The 27,043-nt window shown below is 47.7% G+C and overlaps 1 protein-coding gene across 9 annotated transcripts in view; it reads right to left on the minus strand.

Moving 5' to 3' along the window:
- LOC140428486 (receptor-type tyrosine-protein phosphatase T-like) overlaps positions 1-27,043 on the minus strand; it is a 1,877,905-nt gene that overhangs the window by 1,406,515 nt on the left and 444,347 nt on the right. The window lies entirely within an intron of this gene.

Genomic DNA, 27,043 nt, shown 5'->3' on the forward strand with positions numbered 1-27,043 from the left:
ATTAATGTGTTAATTATTTTGATAAAGGGGGTAATATGCTGCAAATATATGAACAGATTTGTTGCTAATATCATACAGCACATTCAATATACTTTATACTTTGTGAACATTAATTGTACATCCTGCTAGGCATCATTAGCAAAACATAGCTCTGAGAAATATGTAGAAAGTTCACAGCAAATTAAACAGCAAGGGGTCACCCGGACAGTCTCATTGCAGAGCAGTTGTACCATTGCTCCTCAGGTGCTGCAACTGTCTCTTTGGTGTATAGAGTTGTTGGCACGATAATGAAAGATTAGCTCCTTTATATCTTAGCGCAAGGCACTAGAGAAAGAATGATGTGCTAAGTGCACAGCAGGGTGAAGAGGGCAGGATATCTTGCACAGCAGCTCCTGGAGGGACACTGGCTCTTTCTTAAAGCTGCCCTGCTGATGGACAGGATGCAAAACAGCTGCAGGATTAGCAGATCAAACACGTTTGCATTTAATAAGGCAGCTTTGGAGATGCTGCTTCTGTTACCATCATTATGGTGTCATGTGAGAGTACCTTTAAGAAATGGATGTTTAAGCAATGTACCTTTAAGAAATGGAGCTGATCATATTACTGAAGTGATGTCAGAGGGTGGGGGGAGCTGAGCTCACTTCTGCTTTTTTGAGTTTCAGTTTGAGAAGGCAGCTGGGTGTGTCTGTGTGTTTTGCTGTGAGCTGCAGGAAGAAACACAGCTGGCCTGTTGATGTCTGCAATCCAAAGACTATAAATATATTGAATGTAACCTAATGTGTTCTTATTTTTGAAGGTTTGAAGTCTTTTGGATGTTTAAAGGAACAGTTTGAAGGATTATTTAGTGTTGTAGTCTTTTGGGGTTATCTTTGAAGTAATGGGCATTAAGATATTCAATGTTTGTTTGTAAAAGGTTAACTTGAGTTCATAGAATAAACATTGTTTTGTTTTAAAAACCATTTTGTCCATTTCTGCTGTAGCACACCTGGAGAGTATGCCGTGTGCTTCCCACACCACAATCTATTAAAAGTTGTGGGTCGGTTGAACTCCATGAAACACTTTGGGGTTCTGTAAACCCGGACCCATAACAATGGGTGTTAGTTTAAATTGTCCTTGGTCAGGGGATGTGAGGGTGGGGGACGCCTAGGGGATTCGAGGGTCGAAGGGTGGAAGCCATTGCTGATTGTTAGCCTCTCCCACTCTCCAATTCCTTACAGATATCACATTGTGGGTGATATCGTGGAAGCCGCGGAAGTTTCCATCGCAGTGCTGGTGGCAGGCCAGGCGGGAAGACTCCTGAGAAGGCGGCGGCAGGAGTGTTGACAGAGGCTTGAGGCGGCAGCCCATGTACAGGGGTCCACCCCACACCCTGAAGAGCTGGCCACCCATCAGGCCGGGGAGCGACCCAGAGGGGGAGGCCGGCGACAGCCGAAGGTGTAAAGGTGTCGGTAGACTTTTAAACAGATTATGAACAGCATGTGTCGCAGGAGTCTCCGCCTCAACAAGGAGACGATGTGGCACCTGTACCATGTTCTTGCAGACTTGACACTACGTGGAGAAGGAGGATACCTGCTACCGGTGCCCGACAAGGTCATCACAGCCCTGAACATCTTTGCCTTGCAATCATTCTGGGGCTCGAGCAGGGACAGGGGCCCTGGCGGGCATCCTCTGGAGGGCTTGGGACCAGACGACCCCTGCTGACTTACCGGTGGCACATAACTTGCCATGCCATCATGTTCTGCATGCTGACCCCAAGACGCCCCATTGTCAGAGGGAGATGGACTCGGGAGGGCTGGTGACTGCCGTCGTCTCCCCGTTGGGGGCCTCCTCCCGGTCAGTGCCCGTGGGGCCCTGGGGGTCACATTGGATGGAGGGGCAGCTGGAATGGGCTCTGCTAGCCCTAGCAGCTCTTCAATGTCTACACCATGGTGTGGATGTCGTCAGTGAGTGGGCCATGCTCTGCAGTGCCTCGCTAATGTCTATCTACATCGGGGGCATGGTCCTCAGTCACCGGGACAGGCTCAGGAGCGCCTCAACAATGCCCACCTGAGACTGAGATATGCACAACAGTGCCTCTGCAATGCCCACCTTGGACTGGGACATGCTCCGCAGTGCCTTGGAAAGATCTACCTGTGTCTGGGACACGTTCCCAGTGACTCGGATATGCTGACTAGACGTTCGCCCATGGTCATCAGGAACTAAACTATGCCTCAGACACCTCCACTCATGCTGCTGACGCCGTTCTCCAGGCTCTCCACTGCGGTCGCGACTCCACGCATTGCTGGCACCATCTCCTGCGCCCGTAGTGTTTGGGACTCCTCCAATCGGCTATGGACCCACTAGAGTGTCGCTGAAATCCCCCTCTGAATCTCTTGGTCGCACCTTATCGACTGCATAAGATCTGGGATAGCTTGGAGCAGAGGCTCGACATCTAACTGGGACTCAGTTGGATCCTGGGATCCAGAATACCACCAATTGCTGCCTCCCCGGACATTCCTACCTCCACCTGCTATGCATCTGCAACCGTGTGGTGCTCACCAGATTGTGCCCCAGAAGCTTGTCCACTAACGTCACCCACCAAAGTGTGTGTGCCTGCGCTGGTAGAGGAAGGGGATGACAGCCATGACGTGATGGCAGTGGCATCCTCGGAGCTCTCCTCCAAAGTGTTCTCTTGGGAAGCATAGGGAGGGTGGGACCTATCCCAGGTGGGCCGGTGCCATTGGGTTCTGATCCTGTGGGAGAATGGTCAGGTGGTCAGTGGGAGGGAAGGATCATCATTCATGCATGAACAATTCATTTGCGACAGGTCATCAGGGTGAAGGTCGGTGGATCCTCACCTCTGCTGCGCAGGCCAATCTTGAAGTTGGTGACCAATCTGCCCTTCGCCCCTCCCGCAATCTGCAGGCCCCGTTCTTTGGAAGGGGTGAGGACCCTGAGGTCGGCAACCTGCTGCTTATCTGGGTCCTCTCCCATCTATTGTGGGCCAACTTTTCCTGCAGGGACACAGAGGGGGCATTGTAAGCCGCACGCTTCATTCATCGTGATGGGGGTGGCATGGTGGGGGGCAAGCGTGGGCAACGACGCTAATCATGGCTTGTGGATGCCAGAGATTGCTTGGGCATGTGATGGTATTGCATTAGGGAGGCAAGCGGCATCATTGGGGGGGGCGACCCCGGGGGTGCAGCGGTCCATGCCAATTCACCCGTTCGTCCCAGGTGAATGTCATTAAGCTTCTTGCAGCACTGGGAGGCATTCCTCCTTGTCACACTCCCCGAGCTCAAGGATCATTCCACTGCCTGCCAGGCTGCACTGGCTGCCCTCTGGCTGAGCCTCCAAACCTCTCGCGGGAACGTGGTGTCCTGTCTTGACTCCACCGCGTCCATTAGTCCAGTCAGGTCAGCATCGCCGAATCGTGAAGCTGGTCTCCGTGGTGCCATGGCTGCGTGCTGTCTGGGGTTTGTTCTGCAGGATCAGTTTAAGTGCTGCTCCCCCTCGTTAGTGGGAGCTGCTAAGCGCGGTCCTAACGGTCGGCCGAGGTGGAGATAGTTGACAGCTTCAAATTCCTAGGTGTGCACATCACCAACAATCTGTCCTGGTCCACCGATGTCAACGATACGACCAAGAAAGCACAACAGCGCCCATACTATCTCAGTAAACAAAGGAAATTCGGCATGTCCACATTGACTCTTACCAACTATTACAGATGCACCACAGAAAGTATCCTATCTGGCAGCATCACAGCCTGGTATGGCAACTGCTCGACCCAAGACCGGAAGAAAGTACAGAGAGTGGTGAACCCAGCCCAGTCCATCACACAAACCCGCCTCTCATCCATTGACACTGTCTACTCCTCCCGCTGCCTTGGGAAAGCGGGCTGCATAATCAAAGACCCCTCCCACCTGACTTACTCACTCTTCCAACTTCTTCCATCGGGCAGGAGATACAAAAGTCTTTTCCGCTGTTACCAGACACCTGAATGACTCTCTTATGGACTGATGTGATCTCTTCACACATCGTCGCTACTGAGTAGGACTACACTCCTGTATGCTTCACCCGATGCCTGTGTCTATGAATTTATATTGTATATTTTATGTTTGCCCTCTTATGAATGTTTTTATCATGTACGGAATGATCTGTTTGAGCTGCACACATAACGATACTTTTCACTGTACCTCGGTACACGTGACAATAAATCAATCCAATCAAATCTAATCCTGCCTGGTTACATATTTAACATGAACCCTTTACACAATGGAATGGATTCTCCGCTGCTTACCACCAGTAGCGGGGTTCCCGATTCAGTGGGGAATTGGGCGTCGTGAAGGAAACCGGATCGGCGCTTGTTTCCAAAGCTCCAGCCCCCCCACTGGCGGCGGGATTGAGGTTCATTCCCGAGCGCCAGCGGGCCGGGCACTATAATCTCTGGGCCCGTGCGATTCACCAGTCCTGGGCTGGGAATCACGTGGGTGAGATTAACAACAGGTGTTGTGTTGGGTGCTCTGGATCCGTGGAACACATACAGGCCACCAACTCTTAAAATAGTACAACACTATTTTATTAAGTTAGAAATTGTTGAACATACTTTCACTGTGGGTTAACACGATGTTAGATTAAACTAAAGACCTATGCCTGTCCTAACCAGTCTATGCACTCAGCACACAGTGAAGATCTGTGCTGTAAGCTGTAAGCTCTGTCCTTCTGAGAGGCTGCATCCCGAATGAGCGGGAACTCTGATGCCCCCTGTCTATATAGTGAGTGAGCTCTAACTGGTGATTGGCTGCGGTGTTGTGTGTGGTGATTGCTCTTGCTGTGTGTCCATCAGTGTGTGTGTCTGCACCATGATATACTGGTGTATATTATGACATCCCCCTTGATAAAAAATTGTATGTGTGTGTGTGGCAATAAATAATGCATGGTGAGAATGTTCCTAACTACGTGTGGGGTGCAAAGACATATTTACAGGACTACGTACATGAGAACTAAGCTATTTACATGGGAAGGTGCCTGGTGCAGAGAAGCAGTATGCAACAAGAGTAACAAGATCAACACTATATACAAACCAGGGAAACGATCAAACAAAGAAACAAAACAATTCAGAGAGTCCATAAATTCGAAAAGTTCATAAATGTAGTCTCTGAGGTAGGCGACGAATTCTGGTTGACCGCCTCAAGGGTGGGTCAAGAGCCGCCGGTTCAGGAGCGGGCTGGACTGCGTCAAAGTCAGGGGGAGGCAGAGTGACAGGGAGCTCTGCATGGTCCGTGGCAGGGTCAGCAGGAGGGCGAGGCGACACTGGAGGATCACGTGGCGAGCGTGGAACGAGATGAAGGGCGCGTCGATTGCGGCGCAGAATAGAGCCATCAGGTAGACGAACCAGGAACGAGCGGGGGGCCACCTGCCGAAGGACAACAGCAGTTTCAGACCAGCCACCATCCGGAAGACGGACGCGGATGTTGTCATCTGGAGCCAGAGCAGGAGATCAACTGCACAGGAGTCATGAGCCGCCTTGTGCTGTGCACGAGACATCTGCATCCGGCGAAGGATCGGAACGTGGTCGAGGTCTGGGACATGGATGGACGGCACCGTCGTCCTCAGGGTGCGACCCATGAGTAACTGGGCTGGCAACAGGCCAGTGGACAGTGGGGCGGAGCGATAGGCCAGCAAGGCAAGGTAGAAATCGGACCCAGCATCGGCAGCCTTGCATAGGACCCGTTTGACGATATGTACTCCCTTCTCCGCTTTGCCGTTGGATTGGGGGTACAGGGGACTGGACGTCACATGGGCAAAATTGTACCGCCTGGCAAAGTTGGACCATTCTTGGCTGGCAAAGCAGGGGCCATTGTCCGACATAACCGTGAGCGGGATGCCGTGTTGAGCAAAGGTTTCTTTACATGCACGAATGACTGCAGACGAGTTGAGGTCATGCAACCGTATCACCTCTGGGTAATTCGAAAAGTAGTCCACGATCAGGACATAGTCTCTACCCAGCACCTGGAACAGGTTGATGCCCACCTTGGTCCATGGATACGTGACCAACTCATGGGCTGCAGGGTCTCACGTGGTTGGGCCGGCTGGAAGCGCTGACAAATGGGGCAGTTGAGCACTGTGTTGGCGATGTCCTCATTGATGCCGGGCCAGTACACCGCCTCTCGTGCCCGTTGGCAGCACTTTTCCACACCAAGGTGGCCCTCGTGTAGTTGTTCCAGGACAAGTAGGCGCATGCTATGTGGGATGACAATGCGGTCCAGTTTTAGAAGAACCCCGTCTATTACCGCCAGATCATCTCTGACATTATAGAATTGAGGGCATTGGCCCTTGAGCCCCCCGTCCGTTAGGTGGCGCATGACACGCTGTAGCAAGGGGTCAGCCGCCGTCTCGCGCTGAATTTGGACGAGGCATTCATCCGAGGCAAGTAGATTGGAGGCCGCGAATGCCACATGGGCGTCAACCTGGCAGACAAATCCCGCTGGGTCACATGGAGTGTTGACTGCCCTGGAGAGAGTGTCAGCGTGAGAGAGAGTGAACTCTCTGAACTAGGTTCAACAGCTTGCATGCCTGCACGCCAAGCAGGGAGGCTTTCGAGGAGCCCACGATTTCAAAGGGAAGGATGGCTTTGCGTGACCTGTGTGTCACTTCAAGTTGGCATGAGCCGCTGGCAGCAATGGCATTGCCATTATAATCTAATAGCTGGCAGGCTGATGGGAGGATGGCTGGTTTAACACGAAGGCTTTGGAGGTCAGACCACGCAATGAGATTGGCAATGAGGAGGCATCAGTGTCCAGGCGGAATCGTATTTGGGACCGGTTGACCGTAAGGGTGGCACACCACTCATCGTCTGGATTGATGCTGTATACCGATAGAGGCTGGATTCTTTGCTTCGGGGACACCCTGTTTTTTGTAACGATACCGACTCGAAAAGACGCCTTTGGGTCCTCGGTGTCAATATCAGGTAGTAGGTCCGCATCGGACTCTGTGACCGTGGGTTGAATGGCCCGGACATTCCTGCGAGGCTGGCTGGAGCGACAAGAGTTGGCAGGCTGAGGTGATCTGCATAAAGCAGCTTAGTGGCCAAGTTTGCTACATCTCAGGCATCGTCGGGATTTGGCAGGGCATTGCCGCTTTCCGTGGGTGGAGCCACAGTTGCCGCACATTGTAGCATCAGTATGTTCGCTGCGCCACCGTGCATGCGCGGTGCGGCCATACGTGGTGCGCGGCTGCGCAGTACGTTCGTCGACGTCGCTATCCCCTCGTTCGGTGCGCACAAGTGCGGGAGTGCGCGAAATGGCCGCCGTTATCCAGGCAGAGGCTCTGGAGTTGCTCGATGTCTTGGACCCATTCTGCCTGTGGGGACCTTGCCGCGCTGTTTCAGCCACTTGAATGTGGGAATACCGACCAATGGCATGTTCGTGTATCACGCAGCTCTCGATGGCAATCGCTAGGGTGAGTTGCTCACCTTGAGGAGCTGCTGGCGTAGGGGGTCCGACTGAACACCGAAAACGATCCGGTCGCGTATCATGGAGCCGGAGGTGGGCCCGTAATTGCAGGACTGCGCAAGGATGCGGAGGTGGGTGAGAAAGGACTGGAAAGGTTCATCCTTACCCTGCATATGCTGTTGGAATACATAGCGCTCGAAACTTTCATTCACCTCGAAGTTGCAGTGACTGTCAAACTTGAGGAGGACCGTCTTGAATTTTGATTTATCTTCACCATCAGCAAAGGTGAGAGAATTTGAAATGTGGATGGCATGTTCCCCGGCCGTGGATAGGAAGACAGCGATCATCCTGGTGTCTGAGGCAGCTTCCCGGTCTGTGGCTTCAAGGTAGAGCTGGAAGCATTGTTTGAATATCTTCCAGTTGACCCCTAGGTTACCAGTGATGCAGAGCGGTGGCGGTGGGCAGACGCTGTCCATTTTGCAAGATGGCTGTATGCTGGTGGAAGGCAGAACACTTGCAGGTAGGTCTAAGAAGTTCTAACATCCCTCAACTCCTGGTATCATGATGTGTTGGGTGCTGTGGATCCATGGAACACATACAGGCCACCAACATTTAAAATAGTACAACACTATTTTATTAAGTTAGAAACTGTTGAACATACTTTCACTGTGGGTTAACACGATGCTAGATTAAACTAAAGACCTATGCCTGTCCTAACCAGTCTATGCACTCAGCACATGGTGAAGATCTGTGCTGTAAGCTGTAAGCTCTGTCCTTCTGAGAAGCTGCATCCCGAATGAGCGGGAACTCTGATGCCCTCTGTCTATATAGTGAGTGTGCTCTAACTGGTGATTGGCTGCGATGTCATGTGTGGGGATTGGTTTGCTGTGTGTCCATCAGTGTGTGTGTCTGCACCATGATATACTGGTGTATATTATGACAACAGGTATTCCCAGCATGGCGCTGAGGTGGTGCACCTCGCGGTGGGCCATACTGGGAATACCTGTTGGCATAATATACACCAGTATATCATGGTGCAGACACACACACTGATGAACACACTGCAAGGCCAATCACCACACACAATACAAAATGTGCCCATCCCACCCCACTGCTACCAAACCCCCCAGTGTCCCCCCGAGACCTCTTAAATGAAGAGACCCCCCAGAGACCCCCTAATAGGGAAATCCCCCTCCCACAGGCCCCCCAGAAACGAGACCCTTGTCAGGAAATCCCTCAGAAAAGAGACCCCTGTCAGAAAGTCCCCCAGAAAAAGACCCCTGTCAGGAAGTCCCCCAGAGAAGAGAAACCAGCCCAGACAGAGTCTGTGAAAAGCAAAAAACTGTTCTAACACTCACCTGGGCAATATACCTGCTGGCTCAGACAGAGGAAGCAGCACCTGTTAATTTGTGGAAAGAGAAAGCAGTGACCTGTGTTTAAACCCCTCAGATCCTTGAGCTGCAAGTCCCTCACTGGGCTGTGATTGACAGATTCCACACACACAAATGTCACCTTTGCTTGATTCATCTTCCTTCATAGTTCAATAGCTCTGACGTGCTCTGACCATAATGTTTACAAAACAATAACCACATCAAATACAGTTGTCTATTTCCAGCTGAGCACACAAGCGTGATGGGAGCGGGGAGGGGGGGGGGGTGATTGGAATTCCCTTAACTCTGTGAAAATAATAGAAAGCACTTAACTCTCTTTGACGTGGTCCAGCAGCTGTCAATCAAAGCATGATGTTTATAAACATTGCCCTTAGTTTCGCAGCTGACTACTTCAAAGTCACTCAAGTTGAAGAGAGATGACTTGAACAATGTAGACAGCTGGGTGTGTGGAAGTTGTCAATCACAGCCGAGTAATATCAATATCAAAGAGATATGAATGAATGGCTTGCAGACCAAAGATCTGAGGGGGTTTAAACCCAGCTGACTGGTTTTCTGTTCCAGGAATTGACAGGTGCTGCTTCCTGTGCCTGAGCCAGCAGGCGTATTGCACAGGTAAGTTTTAAAGCAATGATTTTTTTTTTCACTGCCTCTGTCTGGACTGCTCTCTAGCTTCCTGTCAGGGGTTTCTTTTCTGTGAGCTTCTGGTCAGGGATCTTTCTTCTGGGGCCTTCCACACAGGGGGCTCTCTTCAGGGGTTTCTTCTGGGGTTTCTTCTGGGGGTCTCTTTAATTAGGTGGTCTCTGGGGAGGTCTCTTTAATTAGGGGATCTCTGGTGGGGTCTCTTTAATTAGTGAGCCTCCTTAACATTCGCACCCAATAATCTGATCCTTGCAAACATATTGGGAGTGCAGTCTTGAATTTTCAGAGCTGATGAGTCAATCAGAACTCCTTGATTAAATTTGAACCAAATGCGTCCACTAGCTTTTTTGTAATTTACAATGGATATCTAATGGCTCATTGATGAACTGGAGAGTTCTGTAGCAGTGATGCCACAATCAATAATCCTCTGGAGCATCAGTCGCACAGAGCGAATAGGGAATGAGCAGACAGTTGCCGATATCAAGGTAAGTGATTTGGTATGGTGTGACATCCCACAGCAAATCACATCGCGGAAGCAAGTGAAAATGCCTGTTACTAAGCGGGGAAGGGTGATAAGGAATCACTTCAAAGTAACAAATCACTCAGCTCGCGACAACTACAGGACAAACATCTCACCCAAATGGGAAATGTGAACAACATGGATATTGGAAGGCAAGATTCAAGCTTCGATTTTCTAATCAGCCTTGTTTTAGTGGTTTACCATTCGTATCAAGATAAATCCATTGGAAAATCCAGCTTTCAGGGTGTCATTGTTAGGCTTTGGAGTTTAAAAACATTTTTTTTTAGAGTACCCAATTCTTTTTTTTTCCAATTAAGGAGCAATTCAGTGCGGTCAATTCCCTCGCCTGCACATCTTTTTGGGTTGTGGGGGTAAGAACTGCACAGACACGGGGACAATGTGCAAACTCCACATGGACAGTGACCCAGGACCCGGATCAAACCTGGGTCACCGTGCTGCCCCCGGCTTGGGAGTTGAAAACCTCCGAACTCTCATTGCTAAAACAAGCCACTTCTAGCTATCCACTGATCTCTGCTAAAATGGTAAAAAGAATTATATATTTACAGAACATAGACCATCCGATACTCTAATCATCCTGTTCAGTCCGTTCATAGAAACAAATGGCAAAGCTTTGTGCTCAAACAAATCCATCCAACAGCTCAATAATTTATAATAATGTATGATTTATGTGCCAAAATATACTATCAAAAGCAGCTGTGCTAATTTCCATTTTGAGAATTTGTTTTCTTTGTTCCTTACAAATGACAGACATCTTCAGCTAACATCTTTAAATTATGCTTTATATTAACAAATAGCCTGTAGATACTCGGGAGAGCAGTGTTCTATGCCCAAAACAATGGTGTAGAAAATCCTCTTGAATTATGTAAAATAGCTGTCTACACATTATTTCTCTTCTTTATTCTTTCTGGTGATTGTTTTGAGCAACTTTATACTTCAGTTTTCAACCAAGTTACATCATTATAGGGAAGAAAATCTGCGGATTTTGAACAGCTTTTTCAAAGCTTTTAGACTTGCAGAACCTTTTAAATAAAAAAAAACACAGAACATTTTGCAGTTCAGTTCAGTATACGGCGGCAGCTGCCAATCAAAGAACCTGGGCGAGATTCTCCGACCCCCCGCCGGGTCGGAGAATCGCCGGGGGCTGGCGTGAATCCCGCCCCCACCAGTTGCCGAATTCTCCGGCAATTCGCCGCGACGGTTGGCGGGCCCCCCCCCCCCCCCCCCCCCCCCGCGGTTCTCCGGCCCGGATGGGCCGAAGTCCCGCTGCTAGGATGCCTGTCCCGCCGGCGTGGATTAAACCACCTCTCTTGGTGGGACAAGGCAGCGCGGGCGGGCTCCGGGGTACTGTGGGGGGCGCGGGGCGATCTGGCCCCGGGGGGTGCCCCCACGGTGGCCTGGCCCGCGATCGGGGCCCACCGATCCACGGGCGGGTCTGTGCCGTGGGGCACTCTTTTCCTTCCGCCTTCGCCACGGTCTCCACCATGGCGGAGGCGGAAGAGACTCCCTCCACAGCGCATGCGTGGAGATGCCGTGAGCAGCCGCTAACGCTCCCGCGCATGCGCCGCCCGGCAATGTAATTTCCGCGCCAGCTGGCGGAGCACCTAAGGCCTTTTCCGCCAGCTGGCGGGGCGGAAATTAGTCCGGCGCGGGCCTAGCCCCTCAAGGTTGGGACTCAGCCCCCCAAGATGCGGAGGATTCCGCACCTTTGGGTCGGCGCGATGCCCGACTGATTTGCGCCGCTTTTGGCGCCGGTCGGCGGACATCGCGCCAATACCGGAGAATTTCGCCCCTGAATCATATCTTTAAGTGTACAAATCCTAAAATATAAAATAATTCTTTAATAAATTGATATTCTTTCCAGTCATAGAAAATACAATGTAGTCTACTCTACACTGGAGAGACTAAACGCAGACTGGGTGACCGCTTTGCAGAACACCTTTGGTCCGTCCGCAAGCAGGGCCAAGACCTTCCTGTAACTTCCATTTCTACTTACCGTCCTGCTCTCACGTCCACATGTCCGTCCTTGGCCTGCTGCAGTGTTCCAGTGAAACCCAGACAAACTGGAGGAACTGCACCTCATCTTCCGATTAGACACATTACAGCCTTCCGGACTTAACATTGATTTCAACAACTTCAAACTGTGAGCTCTCTCCTCTACCTTCATCCCACATTTATTTCGATCAATTTATTTTCATTTCTCCCATTGATTTATTTTTCCCTCACCATTGTTCCCACTTCCCTCCACTCCACTTGGGCCAACAGTTCCTAATTGCCCTTTGACCCACTGCTCACCCTTGTTCTGCCATTCACACATTCTAATCTCTTTATGTGCCACTATCAGCACCCTTATGAACCTTAATCACTCCCTTTGTCTGCTGTCATCAACATCTTTGTCAATCTCCACCTATCGCTGGTGCCCTATCCAACCCCACTGCTCCAATCCACCCCCCACTACAGTATAAATCGGACCCTACTTCCAGTTCTCTCTAGCTTTGACAAAGAATCATCGAGACTCAAAACGTTACCTCCCTTCTCTCTCCACAGATGCTGTCAATCCTGCTGGGATTGTCCAGTATTTTCTATTTTTGATTAAAATGAAACATAAAGTTGATTACAAGTCAAGGCAGGAAATTCTGACACGAAGAATCTGTGTTGGGCGATGTTACATTTACATACACAATATACACCATTGAGCCTGTGAAAGTGGTGGTACATTCCAGGACTGAAATTAGAGAAGTACAGAACTGGAAAAGACGCTATGGTCCAAATGGTGCATCCCAAAAACAAATATCCCTCAATTTCCCATTTCTTCAAGTTTATTCAATATTTCCTCACATTTTTCCAACTTTCTACCTCCACTACCCCCCTTGGTCTCCATATCTTAACAAGTCCTGACCAGCTTGACACAGATGTCCTGCGACTAGTCGAAAGAGCAGGTTAACATTGTGACACAGCAGCAAGGCAGAATGAGTAGAGGGCTAATTTTGGCGCTTTGAGCAGATGCTTCCATGCTATTTACTTTTTTTTTTAAATGTAAGAGTACCCAATTCATTTTTTCCAATTAAGGGGCAATTTAGCATGGCCAATCCACCTGCCTGCACATCTTTGGGTTGTGGGGGCGAAACCCACGCATACACGGGGAGAATGTGCAAACTCCACACGGACAGTGACCCAGAGCCGGGATTGAACCTGGGGCCTTGGCGCCGTGAGGGTGCAGTGCTACCCACTGCGTCACCTTGCTGCCCTGCTTCCATTCTATTTAGAGAGCTCATCATTATAATCCTCCCCAAGCGCTTAACCCCTTCCCCCCAAAGAAACCTTGTCTGTTATCTACCAGCCGGAGGGAGTTAAAATTAGGGGCTGTGCCCAATTTCTAGAGTTTGTCTCAATATTGAGCCTAATATTGGGGGAAGAGAATTATTCTTTCCCTCGAGGCATAGGTGTTAACTTCCTGAGTCAGAGGGGAATGAAAACCTCCTCACAAATCTTCACAATGATGGAAAGACTGCACAACTTAGTCAAATTGGCACTGAAGTCCCAAATCCAGAAGTCCTGCTCCTATCTGGAATGCACCATTTTCACTTGGGGGAGGAAATGGAGCAGGGCATATTTCACATACTCATGTATCAAGGAGGCAGCTGGGCTGGATTATTTGGAGAGCTTAGGTGTCCCTTTGACATTATTAAGATTAGACATGAATGTGCATAAAAGATTGGTCAGGTGTGTGCATTGCCAAGCTGTCAAGCTTAAAATCCCCTGCTTTTTAAACGTTGAAACAAAAACATCCTGTTACGTCTCAGTCGAGAAACACATTAGTGCTTACAATTTCAATCGATGTTTGTTGACATTCTCGTCATACGATTAGTCCAGCTTGACTGCTTCCATAACCTATCAATTTCACAATGGGGGCTTGTAAATTCACGAGTTGATTGACAGGTCATAGTGGTTATAAAGGGATTAACTGTCCTTAATGTGGAGATTAATTACATAGAAACATAGGACGTAGGCCCGGAAGAGTAGGCCATTGGTTCATTGAGCAGTCTTTGCCATTTCATCAAATCATGCCGATCTGATTGAGGTCTCAACTCCACTTTCCTGTCATCGCCGCCCACTCCCATCCCCAATAACCCTTGTCTCCTTTGTCCATCAAAAGTCTACCTAGCTCAGGCCTGAGTAAATTCAATGACCTAGCCTTCACTGTTTTCTGCTGAAGAGAATTTTACAGACTGATTTTCTGAGAAGAATCTGTCTTAAAAGCGAAACCTCTTATTTTTAAACTGTGTCTCTGGGTTGTAGTCTTCCACAGAAAAGGAAATATCTTCCCAGTCTCCAGCCTATCAAGTCCCCTCAAGATCTTATATGTTTCAATAAGATCCTCTCCCATTCTTCCGAACTCCAATGGGTAAAGGTCACAACCTGTTCAACCTTTCTTAACAGGACAAGCCTGTTGTGTTATGCTTCTTCATGTAGTATAAGCTGCTTCCTTGATTTATACTCTGATAAAGGAAGGTTCAGACTTGGAGATAGGTTTAACACATTTATTGAACAGTTAACAATTCTCCTACTTGAGTTCGACTCTCCTGCTAATCTTACTATAGTAACTCAGTCTAACTAACCAGTCTGCTCTAATCCATGCGGTGGGTGTGATGCTTCCTGATCTTCCCCTGTCTCTCTGAGTGTCGCCTGTGGAAAAGAGAAAGAGCATGTGTGCCCTGTCCTTTTCTATGGGTAGCCCCCTTGTGGTTGTGTCACCTCTGGGTGTGTCTTGACTGCCCATTGGTCATCTATCTTACTGACCTATTGGTTGAATGTCTGTGTGTCATGATGTCTCTGGTGCTCCCTCTAGTGTTTATTTAGCCTTAGTGTATTTTCATTAACTCCTTGTGTATTTACAGTGATGCATATCACCAAAAAGCCCTTCATCCCAGTAATGAGTCAAGTGAATCTTCTCTGAACTGTTTCTAGCACAATTATATAATTTTTCAAATAAAGAAACCATACAACTGCAATAGAATCTCTCTACTTTTGTATTCCTCTCCCTTTACAAGAAACACCAACATTCCATTTGACTTCCTAATCACTTGTTATACCTGCATGCTAACATTTTTGTGTTTCATGTGCCAGGAAACACCAACCCGTCTGCACCACTGAGTTCTGCAATCTTTCAGCACTGACAGAACTATTTAATTCAGCTTTAACTGTGCTTAACCCTTCAGGGTCATTCAGTCCATAGAAACCACATAATCCCCACAGTGCAGAAGCAGGCCATTCAGCCCATCAAGCCGCACCACTCCTCCAACACATCACTCTACCTAGGCCTACTCCTTCCACCCTATTCCCGTAAACATGCGCATTGATCACGGCCAATCCACCTAACCTGCACATCTATGGACTGAAGCACCCGGAGGAAACCTGCGCAAACACCAGGAGAACGCGTAAACTCCACACAAGTCACCGAAGGCCAGAATCGAACCCGGACCCTGCCGATGTAAGTCTCAGTCTTCTCTGTGATGAGCTTGATTTGGAAATTCTGCAGTCACTTTTGTTGTCTCTGTACTATCCAATACTATACGTATTCCAACAGTGTCTTTTCTTGCCTCGGTTTGTTTCTTAACAGGGTCACAGTGAGGAGTTTTCTACTCACAGGAACCACTACTGAATTGCAACATATAGTATTTCAGGATGCAGAAAAACAGCATTGCCCACTGTGTCATTTCCTAACGTAAAATGTATATTTTTAATTGGTGACGCAGAAACAATTTCAATCACACAAGGTCCCCTTCATTTGAATACAATTTGAACTTATTTTATGAAATGGGAAAGGCATACACTTCCCATCAATACCCTATATTAATATATTCTGATTCAGCAAATCTTCTGAAGAAAGGTCTAAATACTTTGTCAACAGTGAGCCCTGAGCCGAATTAGGATAACAATTATTCTAGGCGGTTTCTTGGACAAAATTGGAGTGACTTCCCCTTCAAATATAAATCCTTTATAATCCATTACATGCCTATCTATCCCTAAGGTAAAACATTAGTAGCAATGGGTTTCTAACAATGTTCACTTCCTACTGCAGCTTTTTCTGTAGAGATCCCTGTCACTCACACCCATGCATTGGTATAACACTTACTTCCTTTTCCAGTACAATTTTCCTGAAGACCTCTTAAGCATTCCTATTACTGCTACCATTCTGCTTCCAACAATTTGTTTTTATATACCTTGTCTTATGGTAACATATGCATATTGGTTTCTTTACAACATTACTGAAGGGGGGTTCAGCGATGATATCTCTTAAAACTGAATAGTTAGCATGCCACTAGAGTAGTTTTACATAAATTACTTTATTAAGGATTGAGATGACTTATAGGAAGAGTATTGAGTAATCATTATTAACCATTAAACATGTATTTTTAGGACATAGCAGCAATAAGTAATCAAATGGGATTTAGGATAGCTAACTTGACCAAAAGAACATTATTTCTGACATCCTGTCTTTGTGAAACAATCCAGGGTGCTGGTTCTGTTGTTCTGTTTCTCACAATCAGCACAGGTTGCTGAGATTGTACATAGCTGTCAGTGTGAGGATTAATCATGGGTTGCTTGCGATTCTATTGGGTGAAGTTTAAACATTGCTTGCAATTCTATTGGATAATTTTAAACATAGCAGCTTCAGGGATTGGATCACGTCCAACTGGGGAGGGCTATTGATTTTTGAAAGTTGTATATGTGCTGAGTTTGTTTCTTTATTCTGTAGAACGATCTTGGCAGCTTTCCAGGTCTTATCTCTCTGTACATGAATGCAAGCTTGTAGAAAATAAATCCATCTTCAGATTGTTGATGTGTCTGCTGCTCTTTGTACTGAGTTGAGCCACAGGAGAAAAGCCCACATGGAAGCCGACTCAATACGTAGGCCTTGAAACCACTCCTACAACTTCCACTTTCATTGACTGGAACAACTTCTACTTTCTCTAAAACGCTGAACTATTTTCTATTCCTTCAGCTTCTGTGTGGGAATAGAAATGGAGATCTATGGTTAGTAAGTTTGCAGATGACACCAAGATTGGTGGCACAGTGGATAGTGAAGAAGGTTATCTAGGATTGCAACGGGATCTTGATCAATTAGGCCAGTGGGCCGACGAATGGCAGATGGAGTTTAATTTAGATAAATGTGAGGTGATGCATTTTGGCAGATCGAATCAGGCCAGGACCTACTCAGTTAATGGTATGGCGTTGGGGAGAGTTATGGAACAAAGAGATCTAGGAGTACAGGTTCATAGCTCCTTGAAGGTGGAGTCGCAGGTGGACAGGGTGGTGAAGAAGGCATTCGGCATGCTTGGTTTCATTGGTCAGAACATTGAATACAGGAGTTGGGGCGTCTTATTGAAGTTGTACAAGACATTGGTACGGCCACACTTGGAATACTGTGTGCAGTTCTGGTCACCCTATTATAGGAAGGATATTATTAAACTGGAAAGAGTGCAGAAAAGATTTACTAGGATGTTGCCGGGACTTGATGGTTTGAGTTATAAGGAGAGGCTGGATAGACTGGGACTTTTTTCCTTGGAACGTAGGAAGCTTAGGGGTGATCTGATAGAGGTCTATAAAATAATGAGGGGCATAGATAAGGTAGATAGTCAACATCTTTTCCCAAAGGTAGGGGAGTCTAAAACTAGAGGGCATAGGTTTAAGGTGAGAGGGGAAAGATTCAGAAGGGCCCAGAGGGGCAATTTCTTCACTCAGAGGGTAGTGAGTGTCTGGAATGGGCTGCCAGAGGTAGTAGTAGAGGCGGGTACAATTGTGTCTTTTAAAAAATATTTAGATAGTTACATGGGTAAGATGGGTATAGAGGGTTATGGGCCAAGTGCGGGCAACTGGGACTAGCTTAATGGTAAAAACTGGGCGGCATGGACTGGTTGGGCCGAAGGGCCTGTTTCCATGCTGTAAACTTCTATGATTCTATGATTCTACTGCCCCCCCCCCCCCAGCTGCCTATGTGATATATCACACCTATGTGCCAGAACTGCTGCTTCTCCTAAAGTAGAAACCTTGGAGTCTTTCAGGAGTGGCTATTGGAATAGCATTTGAAATTTGTCCATTATTACGAGCTCTCTCCCAAATCCTCAAAATTGTGTTCAGATTTCAATGTCCAAATCACCAGTTCCACAGTATTTCTTTGTCCCTAACAAATTCCGTGAGTGTTTAATTTGGTTGAAAGTCTGAAATTTTAACCGATGTGCTTCAGGGACAGGCACACAGACATTATGTACCACAGTTTTACCTGAAAGGCAGGAATACACATCCAGAGCTTTCTCAGCCAAAAAGCCCTTCAAAATGAGAGCCCCTGTATCCTTCAGCACCAGTTTTGAGCTACCTTTTCAATTGAGGTAAAAGATCTCTCAACTCTACCCTCACTGGATTTCGGCACAAGGTGAATATTCGTTGTTATATCAAAGTTCAAAGAGGAACTCATCGTCTAAATTACTAGACTCTCTTTCACTCTTTAATCTGAGCTTTTCTTTAGCCAGCTCATGCTGTTCAATCTCTCTCTCTCTTTGAAGCTCTCTGTCCATTTTGTTTTCTTCCCTGGCTAATTTGTTGGTTGGTGAAGTTCAAGTTCAAAATTTGCATTTATTTTCCCAAGTTCAAGTTTTTGCTTTTCTCCCTCTATTTCAAGCATGCTTAAATTCAAACTGAATTCTAGCCAACTCAGCTGAATTGCTATCTGGATTAACGGTTACTTCTTCTAATTTCAAATTCTGTGCTATCACCTCAACTGTATCTGCTTTCTTATCCACTGCTAAAACCTTCAAATTTTCCACTAATGCAGTTAACCTAACCTGAAGTAATTGTTGCAAATCACTCAGGGATAACTCTTCCCTTTCCAGAAAACTCACACCAACTATACAAAGCCATTGTACCTTTCAATAAGTACAGTGAAATTCACCATGAAAATCTTATCAGCCTCAACTTCCAAAAGTCAAAGTGTCCATATTTGTCCATATTTGTCTGGGAATTTGAAATCCCACAAAATCCCCAATTTATGTTATGATCTGGTGAGGGGCCAGTAACCTTTTATTAAAAGTAGACAAAGTTTGAAATCCCAGTGATGCAACAAGAGAATAAAGTCACAGGATACCACAGATTTTGAACAAACACAAAAAACTTTTCCATACTACACCAGAAAAGTAAGCAATCGAAACATTTACCTTATTCTCTGACATTCAGATTTACTATTAGGTAAGTATGAGTTAACAGGCAAACTGTGGTCGAAAACATGACACAGCAGATTAAGACCAGAAGGCCATTGGAGCAAAATTAAGTCACTCAGCCCATCGAGTCTGCTCCGCCATTCAATCATGGCTGATATTTTCTCATCCCCATTCCCCTGCCTTCTCCCCATTACCCTCGATACCCTTATTAATCAAGAACCTGTCTATCTCTGTCTTAAAGGCACTCAGGTATTTGGTGTCCGCAGCCTTCTGCGGCAAAGAGTTCCACAGATTCACCGCCTTCTCCCTTTAGTCTGAGATTGTGTCCTCTGCTTCTAGTTTTTCCCACAAGTGGAAAAATCTTCTCCACACCCACTCTATCTAGGCCTCGCAGTATCCTGTAAGTTTCAATAAGATCCCCCCTCATCCTTCTAAACTCCAACGAGAACAGACCCAGCGTCCTCAACCGTTCCTCATACGAGAAGCTCTTCATTCCAGGGATCATTCTTGTGAACCTCCTCTGGACTCTTTCCAAGGCCAGCACAACCTTCTTAAATTAAATGGCAGATGCGACCAAAGCACATCCTATGGCTTTCACAACAATGCACCAAGGTGTCAGTGACCACTGTTAGTCATAAAATCATGTTAAAACTCTTTCTTCCTCATGAGGGATTTCAACTCTTCACTTTTGAAGATCTAGCCTCTGAAGTCCCTCAAAAGTTACTTCAACTCAAATTCACTCAATGACTTCTCTCCTCCCAATTCTTCAGCCTCTTCTCCTCAGTCTGTGTTCACAAAGCTGCACTCCCCCCTTTAATAACGACACAGATGTAACGCGTTCACGGACTGCTAGCTTCACTAGCCCCTGGGTTTCTCTGAACAACAATCTCCTGGCTGCAGCAAGTTATAAATTGCTCCCAGGGATATTTGTCAGCCCCAACCCTCTCCAGCATGGAAACAGCAACTTTCTGCTATCTTCCAAGGCGCACTCTGAGTCCTAACTGCCTGGAGCTGTCTAACACAGCATCCATTTGGTGTGGAGCCACTTCCCATTTTTATTCATTCAAAGGCATCACTGGCAAGACCAGCATTTATTTTCCAACCATAATTGCAATGAGAAGATGGTGGTGAGCTGCCTTCTAGAACCGCTGCAGTCTATGTGGTCTAGGTCCACCTACAGTGCCTCCAGGGAAGGAGTTCCAGGATCTTGACCCAGCGACAATGAAAGAATGGCAATATAGTTCCAAGACATGATGATGAGGGATTTCCAGCGGAACGTCCAGGTGGTGGCATTCCTATGTACCTGCTGCTCTTGTCCGTTTGAATGGCAGAGGTTCTGGGTTTGGAAGGTGTTGTCTAAGGAGCCTTGGTGAGTTCCTGCAGTGCATCTTGTAGATGGTACACACTGTTGCTACAGTGCTTCGGTGGTGGGAGGAATGAATGTTTGTGGAAGGGATGACAGTCAAGTGGGTTGCTTCGACTTGGATGGTGTCAAGCTTCTTGGGTATTGTTGGAGCTGCATTCATCCAGGCAAGTGGAGAGTATTCCATCACACTCCTGAATTGTGCCTTACAGATTGTGGACAGACTTTGTGGAGTCAGAAGTCGAGTTACTCGCTCCAGGATATCTAGCCTCTGACTTGTTCTTGGAACCATAGCTAGTCCAGTTCAGTTTCTGGTCAGTGGTAACCGCTGGGGTGTTGATATTGAGGGATTCAACAACAGTAATGACACTGAATGTCAATAGGCGATGGTTAGATTCTCTCTTATTGGAGATAGTCATTGCCTGACACTTGTGTGCCATGAATGTTACTTGCTACTTGTCACCCCAAGTGTTGATATTGTCCAGGCCTTGCTACAGTTGGACATGGACTACTTCATTATCTGAGTAGTCACAAATGTGAACAATATTGTGCAATCATTAGCAAACGTCCCCACTCCTGAGGTTATGATGGAAGGAAGATCATTGATGAAGCAGCTGAAGATGGTTGGGCCTAGGACATTATCCAAAGGACAGCATGGTAGCACAGTGGTTAGCACAGTTGCTTCACAGCTCCAGGGTCCCAGGTTCGATTCCCGGCTTGGGTCACTGTCTGTGCGGAGTCTGCATGTTCTCCCCGTGTCTGCGTGGGTTTCCTCCGGGTGCTCCGGTTTCCTCCCACAATCCAAAGGTGTGCAGGTTAGGCGGATTGGCCATGATAAATTGCCCTTAGTGTCCAAGAAGGTGAAGTGGGGTTACTGGGTTATGGGATTAGGATGGAGGCGTGGGCTTCAGTAGGGTGCTCTTTCCGAGAGCCGGTGCAGACACGATGGGCCGAATGGCCTTCTTATGCACTGTAAATTCTATGATTCTATGAACTCCTGCAGTGATGTCCTGGAACTGAGATGATTGACCTCCAACAACCACAACTATTTTCCTTTGTGCCAGATATGACTTCAACCAGTGCAGATTTGTCTCTGTGATTCACATAGACTCCAATTTTGCTCGGGCTCTTTGATGCCACATTCAGTCAAATGCTGCTTTCATATCAAGGGCAGTCACTCTCTCTTCACCTCTGTAGTTCAGCTTTTTTGTCCATGTTTAAACCAAGGCTGTAAGGACGGCAGGAGCTGAGTAACCCTGGCAGAACCCAGACTGGGAGTCAGTGAGCAGGACATTGCTAAGCAAGGGGCGCTTGATAGTCCTGCTGATGATCTCTTTAATCATGTTACTCATCACTGAGAGTAGACTGATGGGCCGGTAATTGGCTAATTGGATTTGACCTGGTTTCTGTGTGCAGGAAATACCTGGGCAATTGTCCACATTGCCGGGTAGATGTCAGGTATTGTACCGATTTGGAATAGTGCCACGCTCGGGGCGTGGCAAGTTCTCAGGAGCACAAGTCCTCAGTACTATTGCCAGAATATAGTCAGGGCTTATAGTCATTGCAATATTCAATTTCCTCAGCCGTTTCTTTCTGTAGGACACTTAGTTCCCCATCAAACACACAGAGAAATTGAAGGCAGAGAACATTCTTAAGTTCCATCCATCTCCATGACATCACAACCTTTGAGGATTCACCCCATGTTTGTGAACTAATTTAGCTTTAACTCCCAAAGCAAAAACATCTCTCACTGCTCTTCTTTGCAAGCAGTACAGACATTATGGGCAGGATTCTCCATCGCCCGGAGAATGGCTCCCGGCACCGAAATCAGGGTAGGCGCCGGTTTGACGCCAGGTGGCGATTCTCCGCCCCCTCCAAATCAGCATCATCAGGACATGCGCAGGCCATGTGTGGTCCCAGCGTTCAGAAGCCTGGCGTGTCAGCTGTGTACCGTTTCCAACGCTGCCACACTCGACCGAGATCCGTGCCGCTAGCCGGGGGGCTTGTGCTAGGGCTGGGGGGAGTGGTGGGGTTGGCCAGGAGCCGGGCTGTGGGGACGGGATGGGTGGGTGTTTTGCGGCCTGACCGGTGCGGGTGTAGGCGTGTGCAGCTGCAGCTTGTCAGCCCTGCGCATGTGCAGCCCAGGATCCAGAGATTCTCCGGCTGTTTTACACACATTTTGTGAGTGTTCCACGTGGCGGCAGTGCCAGCCCCTCACCGGTACCGGAATCGGGGAGGGTTTCGCGCCAATTTTCCCATTGTGGAACACCACGGATTTTCCATTGGCCCCGGCACTTAGCCTCAGAAACAGAGAATTCAGCCCCCTGTGTCCAGCTCTCCAGCTAAGGAAGCCCAACTGTTGTTTAAGGATCTTACCATTCTAGCTTCTAACTCTTTAAGTCAACATAGCCTAACCTTTTAACTGTAACAGCATCCAAGTTGCTTTAGTTGTATTTTCTACAGCACTAAAAATTATCTGTAAAAAAGTAACAAGAACTATGACCAAAATATTGTCACCCCTGTTGTAACCTCCTGAATAATGCATTCTTGCAATTTCGCTAACAGATGTTCGACTTTCTGGTCTATAACTTTCTCCTTTCTTGTGTAAAGGTGTTGCAATTGTCCATATTCTGAGGAAGATCGGAAGATTATAACCAATACTTCTACTATTCCACCCTCCCTTTCGCCTCTTGATTTTCAAATGCCTTTGCAAAGTTTTCCAAGTTTTGTACAGTGCAGATTGACAGAAAGTATCTGTTCAATGCTGCCACAATTTCCTTGTTTTCCATTATTAATAACCTGGACTCACACCTAGAGGATGAACTCTTGCATTAGTTACTATTTTCCTTTTTTGAGTACTTGTGGAAACTCTTACTATCTGTTTTAAAATTTCTGGCTAACTTTACGTCATATTCCAATTTCATGCACATTATATTTTTTGCCATTCTTTACTGCTTTTTAAAAACTGCCCAATCTTCTGACCTGCTACCAATCTTCACAAAATTGCACAATATGGGCGTCATTCTCCGACCCCCCGCCGGGTCGCAGAATGGCCGTTGGCCGCCGTGAATCCCGTCCCCGCCGAAGTCTCCGCTCCCGGAGATTGGGCGGGGGCGGGAATCAAGCCGCGCCGGTTGGCGGGACCCCCCGCTGGATTCTCCGGCCCGGATGGGCCGAAGTCCCGCCCAGGAATTGCCTGTCCCGCCGGCGTAAATCAAACCTGGTATTTACCGGCGGGACCAGGCGGCGTGGGCGGGCTTCGGGGTCCTGGGGGGGGGGCGCGGGGCGATCTGACCCCGGGGGGTGCCCCCACGGTGGCCTGGCCCACGATCGGGGCCCACCGATCCGCGGGCGGGCCTGTGCCATGGGGGCACTCTTTCCCTTCCGCCTCCGCCACGGCCTCCACCATGGCGGAGGCGGAAGAGACTCTCCCCACTGCGCATGCGCGGGAAACTGACAGCGGCCGCTGGCGCTCCAGCGCATGCGCCGCATTTCCGCGCCAGCTGGCGGGGAAACAAACGCCATTTCCGCCAACTGGCGGGGCGGAAATCCCTCCAGCGTCGGCCTAGCCCCTCAATGTTGGGGCTAGGCCACCAAAGATGCGGAGCATTCCGCACCTTTGGGCCGGCGCGATGCCCGTCTGATTGGCGCCGGCTTTGGCGCCAGTCGGCAGACATCCCGCCGTTGGGGGAGAATTTCGCCCTATATATCTTTCAATTTGATACTTTCCTTAACTTTCTTATTTAGCCAACGATAATGGGTTAAGCCTTTGCTGGGATTATTAAATATCGCCTTAAACGTTCTCTAGTGAATTTCTATATTTTTTACTTTTTAACCTAGTTCCTCACTTCACCTTAACTAATTCTGCCTTCACACCTTTATCATTATCATTATTTTGGTTTAAAACTGAGTCTTCAAACTGAATGTGAATTTCTATCATGTTATGGTTGCTGTCACCCTGAGGATTTAAATGTTTGAATTTTGAGAGTGCATTTTTTTATATACTAAACTCTAAATCAGATAATTAGAACTTTATCTTGTTTAATCTCAGCGTGGCTCCTGATGTCTGCCCATGCTGAATGGAGTGTGAGTTGGCATGGTATAGGGACCATAAAGGGCTCAGAGCTTCAAAGGTGGGCCTTTATGGCTGCCTCAACGTTCTTTCTGGGGGTGGTGGCCCCAACTCCAGTTAGCACCTGCCCTCTTGAACTAAAATTTCAATATTTGCAGACGTTTCTTCTGAGATGGATTTGAGAGACAGAAATATTCCTGAATCTGTGCACCCAACTGCAATTCCCTGCATACTCATCAGAAGATAAACAGCAACAGCCTGCCCTCATTTTCCTTTACATTTTTCAACACTATTGATGGCTCAGTCAAAACCTTAACTTGACCTTTAATAACATCCTCAGATGCATTTCTGCAACTGGAACTGTTCAAATTTCTACAAATAGCTTAAGTATCGATTTATTTTTGCCTCTCAATATTTCAAGCTCATATTATGTCTTTAATCACTCTTGTTTTCCAACAAGCAGTGGCTTTATTGGAATTGGTTTTGTGCAATAATATCAGCATGCATCAGCTTGGTGTGTTGGTGTAGTCCTCTCAGCTCCGCGTGAAGATTGTGCGCTTAAGCTTGACACTAGGACTTGAGCAAGTAACCTAGCTTGGCACTTGAAAATGTGGTATCAGCTCCTGGATGTATATTAAAATATATATTCTGCTGACAGACAATGGGAAAAGTTTTTGTAGAATGGATCCAATGGAACACCAGGGTATATCTGACCAACAATTATCCAAACATCAACAAAACAAATAAACTTATTTTCTTGCTGTGTGTGGAATCATGCCATGTGCAAATTGGGTGCCATGTTTGCCTGCACAACAACAATGATTACATTTTAGAAGTAAGTCATTGGCTGTGAAATGCTTTAGAACATGTTGGCAATATGAAAATGGCATATAAATACATTGGGCTGGATTCTCCCAAAATGGGACAATGTCCCCACGACGGCGTCAAAATGCTGGGGCGAAATTCTCCTACCCGCCCCGCCACATTTCTGCTCCGACCGGCCGGCGGGAGTCTCCGTAACACCGGCCGGTCAATGGGGTTTCCCATTGTGGGGCAGCCCCACGCTGTCGGGAAATCCCCGGGCGCCGGCAAAACGGAGACTCCCCCCGGTGGAGAATGACGCCCCTGGTGTCTCACTCTAGAATTTCCAGAAGAAAAGATAAGCCAGTTCATTTTCCTGCATGTGGCTAGCAGGGACCCAGAGTGATTCACACAGCTTTAGCTGCAGATACAGGCCCTCACACTGCCGATTTTGAGTCTGCGCATGCGCTCAACTCCAGCGGCTGCGCCGAGCGCCATGGCGGACTCGGACCACGGAAGCAGCTGCAAAATGTAGGCCCACCCGATTGGCCACGCGCCTGAAGATCTGACCGGCATGATCTGTCCCCTGGCCACCTATAAGGCACCCCCCCCCCCGGTATCCGATCCCCCCGCCCCTCACCAGGGCGGACGTGGACTCAATCAGCGAGCTTCCCGAACGGCGATAGGTGGTTAGAACCACACCGTCGGGAACACGGCCGGCCGGGAGTGGAGGAGTGCTGGGCGGGCCACTGGCAATTACCCCCCAGCCACGCGGAGTATTCTGCGAACACGTTGATTCTCGGGTACCGGAGAATCGCCGGACCGGCACCGGGCCCGATTTCGGTGTGAAATTGGTTTCTCCGCCCCCACGACGAACACGATTTTGGCCCGGGGTTGTGGAGAATCCAGCCCAAGTTCTTTGTTAAAGTCACCATTGAAAAACTGTTCAAGTTGTGACACTGAGACACAAAGGAGAAATATGTGCTGGATTAAATTCAGCAGCCCCTTGCTCCCAATGGGGAGTCCACTCGCAGGTACTAAAGGCTGGAGAATCAGTGTTCATGTTGCAGCTCTTTTTTTTGATTGCACGCTCTTTAAGCCCAGCTCCGCAGGAAGGGCACAGGAGCAATGAATTTAACTTGCAATTGCAGAAAGGTAGTTGGACTTCATTCAGAACCTAGTAACATTGCTGAGATTCAGTTGTGTTGCTTCCTGACAGATCACCATATGTTGATAAGACATTTTTATACAGAACGTTTATGACAGTATCAGAAAGTAGAGACAACTGACAATAAAATGTGCTTGTTACAGTTTCCTAGCATTAGCAAAATCTGGTCAAAACCCTGTTAATTGTTCAAATTGATGCTCTTGGTCTACATTGACAGGCCTTTAATTCTTAGCTAACTGCATGACATAAAATGTGATGTGCTGTTTAACCCCTAAACGAACCTCAACATCAAGAATATTATTTTCCGTTTGGCAGTCACTTGATGACAAAATTGCTGACCCTAAGAAAAGAGAGCTCTTCTGAGCTTTGCACTTGTTTCTAAGCAACTGTGAATTTAAAAGTCAGACGTGCCCAAATGGAATAACC

The sequence above is a fragment of the Scyliorhinus torazame genome, chromosome 8 (assembly GCF_047496885.1).
Source record: "Scyliorhinus torazame isolate Kashiwa2021f chromosome 8, sScyTor2.1, whole genome shotgun sequence".
Lineage (NCBI taxonomy): Eukaryota > Metazoa > Chordata > Chondrichthyes > Carcharhiniformes > Scyliorhinidae > Scyliorhinus > Scyliorhinus torazame.